General features: G+C 37.4%; 1 protein-coding gene across 3 annotated transcripts in view; it reads right to left on the bottom strand.

Annotated features, from left to right (window-relative positions):
- The window catches only part of gli3 (GLI family zinc finger 3), a 199,006-nt gene extending 180,036 nt beyond the window's left edge, over nt 1–18,970 (bottom strand). For all 3 annotated transcript variants that reach the window (XM_053674956.1, XM_017453559.3, XM_047150215.2), the window contains exon 1: nt 18,583–18,970. The gene's annotated coding sequence lies outside the window, so the exon portion shown is untranslated. The remainder of the gene's footprint in view (nt 1–18,582) is intronic.
- Nucleotides 18,971–19,538: the final 568 nt, after the last annotated feature.

The following is a 19,538-nucleotide window of genomic DNA, read 5'->3' as shown; positions in this document are numbered from 1 at the left end:
ATATATAAGTAATTATGCGTAATTTTTTATGGATGCACAAAAAGCACTGAAACTACGGTCCTAAATGAATAACATATATTCTGGTGTGTGTGTGTGTATGTATTGGGTTCTTTTCAGTCTTATATAATTGGGACAAATAGTTGTATAAAGTTTTAGTCTGAAGTTTATATTTGTAACACTCAGTTTGTGGATTTTATTTTCAATAAACAAAAAAAAATGGTGCTGAAAGTTTGCCCCACCCCATCCGATTAATCTAAAAAATAATTGGCTGACTAACCGATTATGACAATAATCATTAGTTGCAGCCCTATAATCATCAAAAATTCACTTACAGATTATCATATAGATGCACCCTACCAAATTCGAGCTTGATATTTTAACTTAAACTCCACCCCCAACATATGGCCACAACCCAACCTTTGCAGATGTCCTCAGTAGCTTGTACTGAACATGCATTTCCAGTTTGGTTCAAATCCATATCAACATGAACTACCACTGCAGGTTTGGCTCCTTAAAATTGATATTGTTTAAATATGTCAACATATTTTTGATAATTATTGAGGTTCACACTTATCAATACTGTGAAGATACGCCAAAAATCCTAGGACTAGTTCACAAAAATAGGTTTTGCATGTAAATTATCATAATATAAGTGGGTGTGGTTAAATTGCCAAAAGGCAATTTTCTATAGTTTATAGCAATAGTTAAAAAGACATTTCTTTCTGCACCTTATTTTCCAAGAGATGTTGTTTTTGTATGTAAAAGCCAATATGAACAGGGTCCCCCAGTGGCCAATATGACTATCAGTTACTAGTGGGTCACTTCTAGGTCTGCACGATTATGGCCAAAATGAGAATAACGATTAATTTGTTCAATATTGAGACATTACATTCCTGCTAATGTGCAAATCTTTGCATCAAATTAGACTGATCCTTAAAGTGCATCATCTCGTAGATGCAAAATAAAAAATAAAATTGTACCCAAATTATAGGATAAGTAAAAATGTAAATGCCATCAACCAAATGAAAATTTTCAATCAAATATAACAATATGCAACCAAATGAAAACAATTCAGGCGTATGCAGAAAAGGCAATAACAGTGTTTTCAGGAGGAGAGACGCAGACAAATCACCCAATAGAGCGGTGCAGGGACGACGTCATTTTGTACCTGAACTCGGAAGTTAGTTTCACACTGGTTTCCTCGACAAAATCCCCATAGGCTTTTGGATTATCACAAAAAATAAGCTCTGTAATCAACAAGAGTTTACAAGAGTTTACTAGCACGTTTTGTCCATCAAGATCATTTTCACAAGTGAACACAACTTTTATGAAATTTGAAACCTAATTACAATCACCAGAAATAAAAAGTTAACCGTATGCTTTAAACAAACTACACCACGGTCGCTCGACTTCAATGTCACCATCACCAAGCTTCCCACAACTTTTCCAACCTTGATTTAAAACATTTTCCAGTTTATCTGCAAAGTTTTTTCCTGTTCGGTATGATGACGTTTAATGTCCCCAACAACGTCTATAGTCCCATTTAGCAACATGTTGTTGTCATGATTCCCCTCACGCAAGCGCTGGAGCTCGCGCTGAAGCGCTAAAATGCTAACTCATTTCCGGCATTTGGAAAAATGATGTCATCCCCGTGCCACTCTATAGTGATTGGCTGTAAGTTTAGGAAGCACTTGATTTGATCTGTAGCGGAGTTTCCTATGAGCGGAGGACGGACTTTAAATGTCAATATGACAGTCGATCATGTTCATTTAATCGTGGGCAGTCAAAATTGTAATCGAGATCAATATTCCGTTAATTGTGCAGCCCTAGTCACCACCTGAACGTTAACCTGAGAGAGAGAGACAGAGTGTGATTTCACTTGGTAGAGATTGCGAGACACACGTGCACACACACACACACGCACACACACACACCAAGAAGCATGAAGTTGAACCTGACGAAGCGAAAGCTGCGAGTCTAGGACGAACCCATTTCCTGTCATTGTATTGTTTTTTTTCTTGAGTTTTGAAAGAGCCCCTGAAAAGCACAGACTGAATAAAAATGTGCCAAGTGCGCAGTAGCGGTGCTTCGAAGCCCTTGCGCAGGAGCAGGCCAAGAACCGGCAGGCACTCCAAAAGCTGATGCAACCCAACACATTTCCAGCTTTGCCCCTGCCACCTTGTCGCACATGCGCTCATGAAAATGGCCTCCTCAGATGATCCGGAGGCTTTCCTGGAGCTCTTCGGGCATGCAGCAGCTATGTGGAGATGGCTGGAGAAGGAATGGGCTCTGCGACTCATCCCATTGCTATCGGGGGAAGCCCAGCTGGCCAGCAGCTGCTGCCATGGATGCAGATGGAGGCATGCCTTCAACCAAGTGAGAATAATTGATGGTCAGCAAATTCAACCTAATGTTGCGCTATCCCACCTGTATTTTTCAATTATTAAGGATAGGTTATATTGAGTGACGCAGGACACTCATAGACATAGAGAACTTCTGTTCCATGTGGCTCATTATAAACTTATGGCAGGGCAGTTGGGCAGGATAAAACACAAAACCGTTTAATGGCTCATTTCTATTGGCCAGGCATTCACAGCAATGTTCACAGGAGGTGTGTGGCATGTCGTGAATGTCAGCTGGTGAATCTGCTGACCACCCTAAAAGCGCCATTGCGCCCATTACCCTTAATTGAGGTCCCCTTCAACAGAATTGGCATGGACCTCATCAGGCCATTAGAAAGGTGCATGAAAGGATGTCGCTTTGTGTTACACAAGGTGATATCCGGGATTTTGCACCGGGAGATAAAGTAAATGTTTTACTCATGTGGAGCTCTAAATTACTCATAAAGCGGCAAGGACCATTTGAGGTCACACGGCGAGTCAGAGAAGTTGACTATGAGGTCAGGCAAATGGATAGAGACAATGCACTTCAAATATACCACCTGTCTCCTGAAACCGGGGTTCCTGTGGCTGTGGCGAAGGTGCTTTCCGAGAGGGAGTATCCGAGCCAGAGGTAAGTCTAAAAATTGTGACCCAATTCACCCTGGTCCCCTGTGGAGACACCTCTCACTGTCACAGGTTGCTAGATTACAAGAGGAATTTTCCAATGTGTTTTTTCCTCTAGATGATCTTTGACCTCAAAGAGCACCACATTGAGATTCTTCCAGGTGTGGTTGTACACAGTTGCCCATACCAGTTACCTGTACAAAGTTCAGGATGAATTCGTATAGTTTCATAAAATTACACCACTGGAGTCACATGGATTACGTTTCCGATGTCTTTATGAACTTTTTGGTGTTTGAAATTTTGGTTACTGGACTGTAAATGGAGGGACAGAAATCTCCCAAGTTTCATTAAAAATATCTTCATTTGTGTTCTGCAGATGAATGAAAGTCTTATAGGTTTGTAACGACATGAGGATGAGTAATTGATGACAGCATTTTCATTGCAAACACACACACACACAGACACACCGAGTGTGAACTTGAACTTGATGGAGCGAAATCTGCGATTTTTATGTCGTTTCCTGACGTTGTGTTTATTGAGTTTTGAAAGTGTGCTGAAAAGCGTGCACTGAATAAACACAAGCCCGGGGCTCATTTAAAATTCTGCCTGTTTCCTGAGTCTACCTCCATGCCCTCTCACACTGGGGTTCAACAGTGTGTTTGTGCTCCACTGTATTGGATACTAGGCTGGTTTAAAATCTCCGCAACACTACAGGTAACTGTCTCCAAGGCAGACATGGAGGAACATTAAAATCTTCCTAAATGACAGATAGAGAGGAAGAGACTTTTTGTCATGTTCCTCTTATTTCTTTTGGGTCACTCATAACAAACATATACGATTTGTGTCCCAAGAAATGGTGTTGATGTTTAACATTCATTTACAAATGTACACATGCCAAATGCTTTTCTCTTACCCATTTATACCACTACAAAATAAAAATATGTAGCTACACAATGCTAATCACATTGTGATTGAAAAAAACACACATTCACAAAGCTCATTCCGCTACAACAGAATCTAATCAGAAAGCCACAGACACTGTCTCACACTCATTAACACATTAATCCAATCACACACACACACTTCCACTGCTTTCCCTCGATGTGTGAATGAGAGTGGACACCACACAGGTTCATGTATGTAAACACAGAGATGGGTCTCTCTGAGGTAATGAGTTTACACAGCTTATTTAGCCTGTTTGCATTGATCCAAAGACAAATCACTTTGCTGCTGCTCTCACATCAACCCTCTGTGTCATTAATCATATCAATAATTAGTGGAATAACAGCACCATTAGCATATGCCATCTCCAACATACCCCTCACTATACAGGGTGAACCCAAATCAGCCCAAACACTCTCCTGTGTACTCTCTATACACTCACTCTTTCCACCTCATTTTACATAAACTTTAACCATCCAATATTTAACAATCAGCTTTTTCATATATCTTCACATGGTTTGACATACAGCGGGGGAAATAAGTATTGAATGCGTCAACATTTTTTCAGTAAATATATTCCCAATGAGGCTATTGACATAAATTTTCACCAGACTTTGGTATTAACTCAAGATATCCACACATATAAAGAAATCCAAACATTAAATTCTAAAATGTGTAATAAACAGGAATGACACACAAAAAAAGTATTGAACATGCTAAGCGAAATTATTTAATACTTAGTGGAGAAGCATTTGTTTGTAATGACCTCTTCAAGACGCTTCCTGTATGAAGAAATTAATGGGCTGCAGCATTCAGGTGTGATTTTGGCCCATTCTTCTAAACATATTGTCTTTAAATCTTGTTCAATTCGATTCGAGTCAGGTGATTGACTGGGCCATTCTAACAGCTTGATTTTTTTTCTCTGAAACCAATTGAGAGTTTCCTTTGCTGTATGTTGTGGATCGTTGTCCTGCTGGAAGGTCCACCCACGTCTCATCTTCATCATCCTGGTGGATGGCAGCAGATTCTTCTCAAGAATCTCCCAGTAAAGGGCTCCATTCATTGTTCCTTCAATTATATGAAGTCTGCCAGTACCGTGTGATGAAAAACAGCCCCACACCATGATGCTTCACCTCCACACTTCACTGTTGGTGTAGTGTTTTTAGGATGATGTGCAGTGCCATTTCTTCTCCAAACATGGTGTGTAGTATGACAGCCAAAAAGTTCAATTCTGCTCTCGTCTGACCAGACTACACTCTCCCAGTATTTCATAGGCTTGTCCAAATGAGTTGTAGCAAACTTTAAAAGAGTTTCGACATGCCTTTTCTTTAGTAATGGAGTCTTGCAGGTGAGCGTGAGCAGTGGAGTGCATTGTCTATTGTTTTCTCTGTGACGATGGTACCTGCTGCCTCCAAGTGTTTCTGGAGCTCTTTCTGAGTGGTCCTTGGGCTACTCTTCTGACTATTCTTCTGAGTCCCTGGTCAGAAACCTTGTGAGGAGCTCCTGTGCATGGCCGGTTGATGATGGAGTGATGTTGCTTCCACTTGCAGATTATGGCCGCAATGATGCTTACTGGAGGATTCAGAAGTTTTGAAATACGTCTATATCAGATTCCATCAATATGTTTCGCAACAATAAGGTTGTGAAGGTCTTGGGAGAGCGCTTTGCTTTTACCCATCATGAGATGTTTCTTGTGTGACACCTTGGTAACAAAAAGCCTTTTTATAGACCATCAATTTACTAACCCAGCTGATATTAATTTGCACAGATAGGAGGTATAATTACTTTCTAACTACTTACGGATTTCAGCTGGTTCCTTGCCTTACCTTGCCTTGGAGAACTGCTTTTTCTTAGCGTATTCAATACTTTTTTCCTGTGTCATTCCACTTTATTACACATTGTTGTGTATTCTTTATATTTCCGGATTTATTGAGTTAATACTGATGTTTGGTGAAAATTTCATGTGAATAACCTCATTGGAAATATATTTACTGAAAAAAATGTTGACGCGTTCAATACTTATTTCCCCCACTGTATGTATAGGGCCTAAAATGATGTTGCATGATGGACAGTTATGGCAATCTAATATAAAAATTAAACATACGCATTTCTTGTAACATGCATTTCTCCCTGATCCTTATTTTATACAATCCAGAACATCAGTTCACTCTCAGGAACTAATGTGTTGACTTTCTATTGAATATGTTGAAGTCTCTTAATCAATAAATCACTTCACGAATATTTGGAATATATGATTATCAGAATTACATAGCTGTGGTATTTATGCCTTACGCAAATAGAACAATTTGACTGTTTAATTCTTTGTACCATGTACCAGTGTTTTGTATAGTGCATAAAATGCCACGATTAGAGACATTCTGAATTTTTAGAGAGTGCAAATTATTTATTTTTTTTGCAATTCTGAGTTTTTTAAGATTCAGAGTTTTGAGAAATTCCAAAACACTGTTAGTTTTTAAATACCAGCATATATGTAAACTCCGGTTCACAGCACTATTGCTTTTAATCTTTTATTATTATTTATTATTTATTTATTGTTTTAATAAATCAACTTGATTAAATAATTAACAATTAAATAACTGACACTAAATCTACTTGACTTTGTGTACTACTAAATGTACCACTGTGTATTCAGAGGTCAGACCGCACTGGGGAATTCGATCCAGCTATGAGTCAGGCAAATCAAGTAAATAAGGCATACTGAGACTCTTGACAGCACTGCCTGGCTGCATAAAGGATGATTTCTCTAACGTTTTTAACCTTCCAACACCGGCTGAATTGTGAAATAGACCCAATCTTGATTTAATGGTAAAAGTAATTAATTTTATAATTATTATTATTTGTATTGTATTGTATTATATTATATTATATTAGGGCTGCAACTAACGATTATTTTCATAATCGATTAGTTGGCTGATTTATTTATTTGTTTGTTTGTTTGTTTGTTTGTTTTGGGTTAATCGATTAATCAGATGAGAGGGAAAACTTTCAGTAACAGTTTTTTGTTTATTTCAAATAATATCCACAAACTGAGTGTTACAAATATAAACTTCAGACTAAAACTTTTCACAACTCTTTGTCCAATTATGTAAGACTGAAAAGAACTCAATACACACAGACACACACCAGAATATATTTTATTTATTTAGGACTGCAGTTTAAATCCATGTTTTTTTTGCATCCATAAAAAGTAATGCATAAATACTTATATATAATATAAGCTTATATATATATATATATATATATATATATATATATATATATATATATATATATATATATATATATATAATGTCATAGCGTTTTACTTTTGTTCATAGTGTTTTAATTTGAAATTACAGATCTTACTTGCTCTCCCAGTGCGAGTGAGGAACAACGCAGCCTCATTACTAACAGATCACTTCCATTATAATAAACAACAGAAGTTACACTGCATGCACGCAAATACACCATATAATCACAATAAACTTAAATTAAAATAAACCTCGTAAGCAACTTGCACCAGTTTCCCCAAGCCCTTGCACACAGTGGAGCATTTTGGATACAAACATAAATTTGTGTTCATGCAACACTGTCGTGCTTCAGTGCTACACAAACTCTGCTTTATACAGTTTGATCTTCTTCAGGGTGTTTAATATAACATGCGCCCCTGCCTTAAAGGAGGTTGTACACTTTCTTCCTCATGTTGGGAATGAAAGGTAACGTTGACATAAACAGTAAACTGAAGAAAGTCATTGTCGGTGACTCTTGGTTTCTGCTAAAGTTGTGTGTATGACGTCATGCTCCACTGACTAGGAAGAGGCTTATACTTCTGGTTAGTAAAAAAAACTAACATGTTCCATTTGAGACAATATTACCTTTCTAAAATTCATACACTAGACCAGTGGTTCTCAACCTTTTGTGAGCTCTGGACCCCTAGCATATTTCGAACAATCCACAAGGACTGTCCTCACTCCACAACAATTATAGACTATATAATTAACAGTCATTTCTATATATGTTGCTTTATTTTATTGATATTTAACATTAATAATATTAACATTGGACATTCCAAATTTAATCAAAACATTTCAAGATTTTATTTTTTACATTTTATTGTTGGTGCAACATTTAATTTGTCTCCCTGAATTATCTTTTGTTTATTTTATCCATCAGTGCAACACTTCTCTACCATGCAAATTATCATTTCATTTGTAAATTTCACTCCCCCACCCCCACAACGTGGAATACATACTGCATAGTGTAAGTGTATATGGGACACAAGTTTAGTATTTACTCTCCGATGTGTGTTTTCGGAAGAGAAGTAAAGTAATGAGTAATCGTTTTTCAAAGATTTTCATAATCAATTATTATCGATTTCATTGATTAGTTGTTGCAGCTCTATATTATATGATTATATAGTAATAACAACAACAACAATAATAAATATAGCTGCAAGCAGCAATTATTGGGGTTCAAGCTGTTTAGGGCCCTTAAAGACATTAAAAGATATTACTTAATATCGTGCAATCCTATAAGCACCTAACTCAAAGAAAAACCAAGATAATTTTAAGAAATATCGGCTTTCATTAAGCTTGTTTAATAGCTGCTTAACACTGCTTGACCAAGGGCGGCCATGTTTTTCAAGATTCACAATTGTCCTTGTATATGCTGATTGGAACTTGCACAACGACAATTCTTGCAAAATTTCAAGTATATTGAACGAATGGTTCCACATTTACTCCCAATTTCATATTTTGTTCTGTTATAGCGCCACCAACTGGTCACAATCAGTGTTTTTCTAGAATTGTCCTCAGATTGAACCCATACATAAGTATCCCATGTTTGGTGAAAATGTCTCATTCTGTTCAAGAGTTATAGGCATTTAAGTGGAAGTGGCCATGCCCACTTCAAACTTTTTGATGTGCCCTTACGATGGTAAATCAAATCTTCAACTTTTTTTGATATTTTTTTGATAATCAAACTAGTCCAAAGAATGATCCTGCTATAGGATTATTACAGTTGAGCAAAAAACCTAGGACTACTTCAAAAAACTATGTTTCTGAAATAATCTAAAATATTTAACGCACAATTTGATTGACAGCAGTGGTCCTAGAGGCAAAGTTGTTCAGAGTAAGAAGATCTAATGCATGATACAAACAATATGTGTATATCTGAAACACTGAAAGATATTCAATCATTTGCACACCATTTATACAGCCATTTTCAAGTTTATACTATTATAGCGCCTGCAAGTGGCCAAACTCCATTTTGACAAGTACCCTCAGACTGAGACCCTACATAACTTTACCAAAATGTTGGTGAAAATTTGTCATGCCATTCAAGAGTTATAGCCATTTAAATAAAAGTGGCCATGATGACTTCAAACCTTCTGATGTGCCCTTGCGAAGGGTAAATTAAATGTTCAACTTTTTTTGATAAATATTGATCTCCCACGTCCAAAGTATTGTCCTGCAATAGTTTTATTTCACTTGAGCAAAAAACCTATGACTAGTATGCGAAAGCAGATTTTTAACATTATCTGAAATATTTACCGAATGGTTTGACAAACACCAATGGTTCTTGAGGCAAATATGTTTACAATGAGAAGGCCTATCATGAGATATATATTAGTTATGTTTGTTCAAAACACTGCATTATATCTACTGTTAACACCGACAAAAATCGTAATAGTGCCAACTAGTTGCCAATTTCTTTAAAACTTTGCACAAACCTCTTAGACCAAGAGTCAAAATGGCCGACGCTCAAAATGTACTGTACTGAATCTAAATAGACCAGTTTTGAGATTTTTGGCCAAACTGTTCAGAAGTTATAAGCAAAAATGTCGATTTTTCACATCTCCTGACCACTATGTGGCACTGTGAAAAAAATCTGCATGTAGCCTTAGGTCAAGTTTGTGATGTCATGTACCAAGTTTTCTCTCAATATGCTGTAGCATTGCGGAGATATGGCCTCGTGCCCAATTTGGCATGCTCTTCATCGAATTCATGGGCACGTTTTTCAAGAACGGTTTTCCCAAAACTTTGTGCGTCCCATCAAAGCATGGTGACCAAGACACTTACCGAGTTTCATAAGTCGTTTGTAAAATACAGCATTTTATGACTAAATTCAAAATGGCCGACATCCAAAATGGCCGACATAGGACATTTTCATACCGTTGGACTCAGAATACCCCACTGGATCTACTGACACCAATTTGATAATTTTATGACAAACTGCTCAGAACTTTTAAGCAAAAATGTGCTTTTTGTTCTATGTGCTGCAATAGACTTCCAGAGCAGACGAAGAAGAAGAAGAAGAAGAAGAGGAAGAAAAAGAAAAAGAAGAAAACTAACAAAAACAATAGGGGTATTCCCCCCTTCAGGGTTTGACCCCTGCTAATAAAACTAACGAAAACAGTAAGGGTCTTCGCCCCTTCTGGGCTTGACCACAATAATAATAATAATAATAATAATAATAATAACAACAACAATAATAATAATAATAATTGATTATATATTTTTATTCTTATTAATCTTAATTAATATATGAAATCCTTAATACTGACTTAAAGACAACTTAAAACTGCCCTAATGTTTTAACCCCAGCCTGAAAGTCTGGGGCATTTAGGGATCAATAGCATGGTCATTGATACATGTTGAGGTATGACAAATACAGAACAATGGGTGAGGCGGTATGAGGAGTGTGTAACAAATACTAAATATATTTTTAATGATTTTACTGTTGTAAGCCACAAAACCAAGGAAATCCCTCAATTTATATTGATATAGTCAGATTTTCAAATTATGTAACCTACGTAGGTTGTCTTTTTGTACTTGCTTTTAATACCTGAACTAACCTTTAAAGATTTAGACCCAAATGAGAAATCATACTATACTTATTTCCTTAGTCCCAGTCTATTATAATTCAGTAAATAGCAAATAGTATAAATTCATCAGTAACTGCAGTAAAACAGAAGGAATGTAACTCTGGCCTTGCCAATGAGTCTCCAAAAATTCAAGCCAGCTAGCAATCTCTTCATAACACGCTAATTTTCAAGGAAGCCAGTCATGTGGTGTGGAGGGATTTGGAAGGATGAAGTGTGAAAGCCTAGGCTGCGTTCTTCCATCTAATAGAAGGAGACAAGTGCTTAGAGTGCTCCACAAAAGCCAAACATTATAAATAATTCTAAAAGCTAAGGAGGCTTCTTTATATCAGAGTCTACCTCCCTTTCTTGACATCTGAGGATCTGTGCATGCCACCAACAAGAATGTCTTTTCAGCTATCACTTCCAATGAACTCTGTAGACCCACATGCAGACTTTGTAAGTTTATTTCCCTTGAACTCTTTTCTTTCTAAAACAGTTCATAATTTAAAATGGTAGAGAGCATACAAACTCAGTTTGGTGTTCTTAACATACACGTCACACATGCATACACTTAATCATGCATACAATGCACACACACACACATAACCAATTTACTCTAATAAATGTAACTCAGTCACCGTTACACTGCAACAAACAGGACACAACACACAGACATACACGCACACTCAAGACACAGTGAGGTGGAGTGTGCTCAGAGACATGTCTTGTAAATCTCTTTCTGAAAGAAGCTTTGGGATATAGACAGAAATTTACACACTGGGCTTCACTCCACTCATCTTTCTCTCTCCCCCTCAGCTCTTGGCCTTTTTTCCTCTACGTTCCAGTCTCTCTTGACATTTTTCCTTTCCTCTCTTCTCACCATATCACCTTATTTTTTCTCCCTGTTTCATTCTCCATTACTGTCTTCAACACTACCCTATGTTTTTGAAACTGATCCTTAAGTAACTCATGCTAACCTCTTTGCCCATTCTCTGTCTTTCCTTAAAAATAATCCTGAAGAATCAAGGTGTGGTTCAAGCCTATATCTATTATACCCAGTAACTTAGCCACACCACATAAAACTCATTGAGAAGCTCTCTTTCTCAGTGTACCCTACTCTCCAGATCCCCTGGCTGCAGTGACTAATGTCCTGCCTCTTCACAGACAAAGAAAATGTAGACAAACTACTGGATGATGTGGGAAAGCGTTCCATCTTTTAGGATAAATGGAGCCTTCATGTTTTGCCATGGCTGCTGTGGGACCCTTTCAAACTCCACATTGTGCACTTTGACCTAAAGAGTCTTCAGTTGTGCACATCTGTGTGAACAATTAATTATTCTGTAATCACTAACCTTTTCTTCATTCATGAAGACCTATGTACTGAATGCAATAAGGTCTCTTAACAAACCAAGGAAAATAATGAACTCTTCTAATGCACATTCATTGCCCCCTGTACTCTATAAGTGTATAACTTATTATTTTCCTCTCTCACCTCCTGCATCTCTCTCTCTTGCTCTCTCTCTCGCTCGCTCTCTCTCTCTCTCTCTCTCTCTCTCTCTCTCCTTCGAAAAATGAACCACTCCTATTCCGCTCCAACCTCTCTCCACCTCTCTAAGAAACTGGGCATTGTAAAGGAGTAGGGAGTCTGCCATTAGCTCCATTATTCCTTCAATGTTCCCTGTGGAGTATTGTTAAAATACAGCACCTCTCCTCTCCCCACATTTTCCCTCCTCCCTCTCTCACCCCCTCTCCACCCCCCATCCATGGGGAGGCTCTTAAAACACTTTGCATGAGAAAAAGTGATTTCTCTTCAGATGCTCTGCTGACAAAAGAGGAGTCTTTGGGTTCATCTGAAAATTTGCTCACAGAGTTAACACCCTGCCCTCCCCACTCTCATCCTCTTGTTTTGTTTTTATAAAGAGGGCTGATATTTGTCTTACAGAGGGGGTGAATAAAGACTTTGACATTTTCTTGTGAAGTGGTTTGGGGCAGAATCAGTAGGAAATCACTTAGTGGCTAAACACATGCAAGAGCAGGAAAGAGAAGCAGAGAAAAGAATTTGGGATCTGTAACAAAATGTGTTCCTGACTCCTGTTGTTTTGATGGGGCGTTGACCTTTGAACATATAGAATCAATATTCCCTTAATATTCCCTCATTCCCTGGGTCTGTGGTCAAAGGTTAAGCTAATCGAATGTAACTTAGGCCCCATTCACACCTGGCATTAACATGCGTCCTGGGTGACTGGATCACAAGTGAACAGCCAAGACACATAGCCATACACAACTGGCATTATGAATCCAGGTGACTCCAGTGACCACTTGTGCTGGGGTTTCCTACATTTTCATACAGTTTCTACTAGAGAAGGGCTGTCATACACATTTATTACGCCAGTCTTATGCTGTATTTATTTTTAAATCACACCTCATGTACCTGTACAGACTGTTTCAAATGTAAATGAGAGATGACAAATGAAACTATGAAAAGCAGCTGCTTTCATCTCTGCTGTTATAACATCATCTTTATCCATTAGCCTAGCGGCAGAGAGCTCTACCGTTCAAAGCGATTTCCAAAGTCTTCCCTCCATCCAAACTAGGTTTTTTAATTAGTTTACTGTCTTAATTGTCTTTAATGGTCTTTCCACACCTGGCTCTAACTCTGGAAAACATCTGTATGATACAAACACTGATCAAGATGTAGAAGATAACACTGATTTAAAACCTCTACAGTAACACATCCATGCCACACACACATACTGCTCTGTCACACCAAATGAGGTAGCACACTCTCTGCTATGCTTCACACTAGGACTTAAAATGTTTTATAGCCTGTCAGGACTCTCAGCGACATGCCAGCTGATCTGCTGGTGGTCACCTGCTTGGGAAATGCAAACATGTGCATTAACCGTAATTCTCTCAGTCTCTCTCACATAGCCTTTTTTTTTTTTTTTTTTAAATAATTTGCCTGGGACCCCTGAAACAGAGAAATTCGTTTTATCAAACACATTTTTCCTCTCTTTCTCACTCTCTGCCTTGATGAAGGAGGAAATGGCTAGCCTATTTGGGAGGTCAACTTAGAAGTTCCTCCAGCCAATGCTAATACTTTGAAAGTTTGGAACAGATTTTCATATTTGCCAGTACAAATAGTAGCACAGAAGCACAGACAAATACCTTTAAACTCTAAATTCATTCAAACTATTTTGACACAAATCTACATTAAATATGCTCAATCCAAAGTACACAGACTGCACCATTGGAAAGAGTTTTCTGATTCTCACACCACCCATGTCCTATTAGAACCAGCATGGTTCACACCACTCATGTCCCCTTAGAACCAGATGCAATTTATAGACATCTTTGCACCCAATCATCTCGGTTCCTTAAATCTGGAACTGTTTATCTCTCAAAATAATATGCACATCAGTAGAAACAGAAGGACTCACCCCTTCCCAAATCATGACTTTTTTTGTGCATCAGCAAATAATCCAGTTTTAAACATACACAAACGTTCACCTCACTTCTTACTCACTCATTATAATGAATAAACTCACCCATTTATTCATAATAGTTTTTGCATTTCCTAGCATCAGTGGCTTTTAGCAAGTGTATGCTGTAGTTATTGCAATGATTGCAATGATAGGAGCCTTGTAAAAAAGGAAGAGGAAAAAACGGTCAAAAATAGGTAAGGATTCTTAGGGTTAACAGACCACAACAGGTGAACAAACACTTACTGTGGAAGGGAGAGCGAATCAGAGAGAAACAACACATGAATGAGAATAAAGACGCAAAGAGAAAAGGGAAAGAGCGAAGAGATAAAGAAGAGAGAAAGGGAAATGGAGAGAGAGAGAGAGGGAGAGAAAAGGGGGTTGTCCTGATGGAGAGGCAGATCAGAAGCATGCCCTGAAGGGCTGACTCAGCCTGGGGATTAGTCAGAGAGAGAGGGGGAGACAGTGAGACAGAGAGAGAGAGTGAGAAAGAGACCCTTCCTGCATGGAGACACACCCCTTTGTTACCTCCACTGAGACACAAATACAGACAGACACTTTTGACATGTCTCTACTTCAACGCAAAAGCCCAACTTTGTGTCAACACAATACGTACCCAAATACATAGGAAAAACTGACAACCTCCTTTCCTCTCTTTTTTCAGAGCCTTAAATCACTTTTTCATAACTCCTGCTTCTCACCATTTTTCTTACATACTTTATGTCCTTTTCATTTGACATTAAAAATATAAATGCTGAAACTCTGTAAATTTTGATATTTCAGTCAAATTCAACAGCAGTTCAGTATTACAATATTCAAGGCTTTCGGACATTTCAATGAATTGCTATTTATCAAAGTCAATATTTTAAGGGAAAAGGATATTTAAATTTTCATTTTTCTTCTTATTCTGGGGTGACGAATGAAAAAACAGAAAACACAACATAATATGAAGAGACCCTGCGCTTCTGGTGCAATGCCTCATTCACAAATGTGCAGTGTTCACTTTGTGTCCCTGCTTCAGATCCATCATAACAAATAATTCCCACATGCTTTAGCACAAAAATTAATTAACAATGCCTAGACGTCAAACATCAAACTAAAAAAAAGAAAGATAGTCCCCAAACATTCCCCAGAGCACTTCTGTAATCTCCAACTAGGATCAATCCCAGAGATACTGGGGGGAAAAGAAAAACTTTCATCCTGCTTAATGTCATATCGGTTTGGGCAGGCTAAGGGGGCTATTTAAACATGTTTTAGCATGACAATGGCCTGCTATTAACCACCTCATCCTCACGGAGGCATGCACACACACACACACACACCTTATAATTGCAGGTAGTGCTCTGCATGATGCTTTAGGGATGAGGGCAAGGTTATCTTTCTGAAACACTGGACTTGACATATGTGGTTTTAGGTTTAGTGAACAAGAGATGGAAAAAAGAAAAGACAGACAATATTGGAGGCAATCATGTGTCATCTTGGTCATTCGTGCTAGTTGGTGATAGACAATGTTTTGTCTGTAGAAACTGGAGGCAGTGAGAGAAAACCTGATCTGAGCAGATTTCAAACACATAGTAATAAAACAGTAATTACTAAATCCTAGAAGATTAGAGGAAGAAAATGTCTGTGTATATTAAGATCTGTGATTTTTATTACATTGCAGGAGCAAAGCTGGACTTTTGCGCATCTTCAAAAAAATTAGACTTGTTTCAGATATTATTTAGGATGACACAAATACCAATATGAGAAACAGTTTACATTGGCAGTAGAGAGAATATACAGTGGGGTCCAAAAGTCTAAGAAAAAAAATTCCACACTTTTTTCAATTAAATTGGAAATAAACAAAGAATAACATTGGAAATAAACAGATTTTTATATAAAGCAAAGAAAATATGTTCAATATCTTGAAAAAGATTTGTACTATTTCTAGGTCCTATTTAAATGTAATCAAAGTTTGTTATATTGACTATGTTAACTGCTTTGTGCACAATGTCAGATTTGCCTATTCTATTAAAGCATTTGTTTAAATGACACACTGATGGATTTGATGTAAAATGGATCATATGGTTTTACACAAACTTGTGAAGTACTTGCCAGCTTGAGTGAAGACTGTTATTAAAGCAAAGGGGGGATATACCAAATACTAGGAAACTCTGAAATTCATGCAAATATTTAAAAGATTCTACTTTTCACTCAAGCTAGTGTCAATAATACAATTTGTAAATATATGGTGAAACCTGGTACTAGAACCTGGTACTAAAAATGTAAATTCTCAGAATCACTTATATTTTAGATGTATAATTTGTTCTAATTAATTTTACATTACTGTCAATTTACATTTTTTTCATATTATTCATATATCAATTTTTGTAAAAAAAAAAAAAAATATATATATATATATATATATATATATATATATATATATATATATATATATATATATATATATATATAATATAAACTTTTGTCAATTAATGTGGCCTACCTAAAATTCCATTGTCTTAAAAAAATAATATACATACTAAAAGGCTCTAAATTGCAGCAAATGAAGAAAGGGTATTTTTCCAAATCATAATGTAATTAAGTATTTAATCAGCAGAGGATTAAGTCCAAGGTAAAAGAGCAGGTGAAATAAGGCCTAGATTTAAATGTATATTTCTAATATATGTAATAAAATATTTCCTCCTTAAATTGTTATAAATAAAGTCTATATATAAATAAAGTCTAAACCGAAAAAGACCCTAAATGTGAGGTATACGGCTTTTTCCGTTTGTTTAGAATAGCAGCACTGAACTATATAATTTCTTCAAAACAAATTCCATACTTTGAAAAAGTGTCCTACTGGGAATTATTTCAATTATTATAAATACTTACATATTCAAAGAAAATTTCCACTCTGACAAACAGCTTAAAAATGAGCACATCGCCAGCGGTTAATGAAAGAAAAAGAGGGGAGAAATCAAACAAACCATCACTGTTCTCCCCGGCAAGTTTTCCGTGGTATTTACAGTGGTCAACTAAAAAAAATACATTAATTTACGTTCCTTTTGATGTTTTGTGTTTATAGAATGTATCGAATAAATCACTTTTATTTATTTCTCTGAGGTGTTGCGTGGCCTTTGCCGTTTAAACCTGAGAAGCGAGCAGAGCGGCGCGCGCTCACAGCTGTGTGGAACAGGACCGAAAACTCCCAAACCACTCTCTACTGGACACACAGTGCACCCCGGAGTGTGCACATCACTACAGTACACTTTGATCTAGTGGGCATATCGAGATTTGTTATTTGGGATTCAAGTTTTCAAATAGGCCTAGGTATTCTAACCAAACAGTGCAATTAATTACATTAGAAAGAAAAAAAATGCGAAAAACGAATGTAGGTTATGTATTTTATATATAACAGATATATGCAAGGCCATCAATCTAAATATTTAATCTTGAATTTCTCTTGTAAATTTAGCCACTCATTTTACATGATACAAGTCAAACTTGCAAACAGTTAAACATTTTTCTTGTTTATTTTTATAACCAGTTCCAGATTTTAGAACAATTATAAGTGTAACTTAATGTGTGTGTGTGTGTGTGTGTGTGTGTGTGTATATATATATATATATAATCTCGTTTAAATTAGATTCGGATTTGTTCGCGGTGTGTGTGTGTGTGTGTGTGTGTGTTTAGGCCCCGGTCAAGTACTGAACGTAGAGGGGCACGTGAAGATCGTTCTGTAATCTGATGCCGTTGAAAATGTGCTCAGCCCCCCAAAATCTGTCCGGGGAAAAAACCAGCAGCATCTCTAATGACTGCACCAGTACAGGCCAAAGAGAGACCCGTCCCTTAACACTGGCTTTCAGTTTACTTTCACACTAAATAAAGTAGTTTAATTTTTTTTTAAAAAGAAAAGAAAAGAAAAGAAAAGAAAAAAAAGCATGTATTCTGCGGGCGGGTTTATAAAGAAACAGAGAATAGATGTGACCTAAATTCATTCACTTTGAGAATTGAAAGGACGAAGTTTTCACATTGAGCGTAACGTCACGGAACTCAACCTCAGAAGCACAAAATTAAATACAAACACACAGTGACAACAGCGGTTCTTTCGGTATTGTACTTAGTCTTTGCTCGTTACTTTACGCTAATTGGCGTTTTGCGTGTGTGACATTTTCTCCAACGCTGTTCATTTTTCCAAAAATTTTGTTTCACAACACACACACACACACACACACACACACTCACACACACACACACACACACACGAAGCAATCCAGCAGACAAAGCCACATTTTCTCAAACTTACGGTTCCGAATGCGGTTTTTCCCCTGTCGAAAATGTTTTAACTTTTCCGAACTTTCCGCTTCACTTTTTTCTTGCTTGTCGGAAATTTGCTGCTCTCGAAGCTTTCCGCCTGAACTGGACAGGAGTTAACCGACTTTTCTTGTCTTGGTCCTCTCCCCCTTTTCTTCTCCGGGACGCACTAACGTTTGCAACTTTCTCTACATGCCTGCCAGAACATTAAAAACCAAAGCAAGCGCGCGCACGCACACAGTGAGAGAGAGAGAGAGAGAGAGAGAGAGAGAGAGAGATTCCTAAAGCTTTATGCCAACAAAGAGTGTGGTTTCGAGCGTTGTGGCTACTTTATGTGGAGTGTGCAACTCCAGCTGCCCTTTCCTTCGTCTGACTCCTCCCTCGGCGCGTACACACACACGCGCACACTAGCTCCCTTTCTACCCCGCTCTTTTCTCCCCTTTTCCTCTCTCCCTCCTACACTTATCCCAGTTCAACCCTTGCTCCTGCCATTGAATCCGGTCGTTTATGCACACCGTATATGAAAAATTGTGTTTACGCTTCCCTAAAACTTCTAGACGCACATCCACAGAAAGATGCATTCTTTTATAAACCAGAATGGGTTGATGGTGCATGGAAAATGCAATAAAATCATGACTTGTGCACGACAGTGGAATGCTGCTCAATATTATAATGTTGTGACTATATATACTCCTCTTTTTTTTTTTTGTAACTCGGTGGAGCCTGAACAGATTTGATTTCAGTGCACATTCTGATAATGGAATGGTGAATCTCATGTTCATTCTCACAAGGCTGATTATATCAAGCAGGTATCCAAATATTGTATATTTGGATAATTAAAAACAAAATAACAAAATTAAATGTTACAGAAAAATGCTTGTATGTCAGTAAAGAAAGCAGCATATTATGTAAGAGACAACTTTTCGGGGGGAAAAACCATGGTGAATG

This window comes from Ictalurus punctatus, chromosome 23 (assembly GCF_001660625.3).
Source record: "Ictalurus punctatus breed USDA103 chromosome 23, Coco_2.0, whole genome shotgun sequence".
NCBI lineage: Eukaryota > Metazoa > Chordata > Actinopteri > Siluriformes > Ictaluridae > Ictalurus > Ictalurus punctatus.
This window is presented reverse-complemented; position numbering and strand designations above follow the sequence as displayed.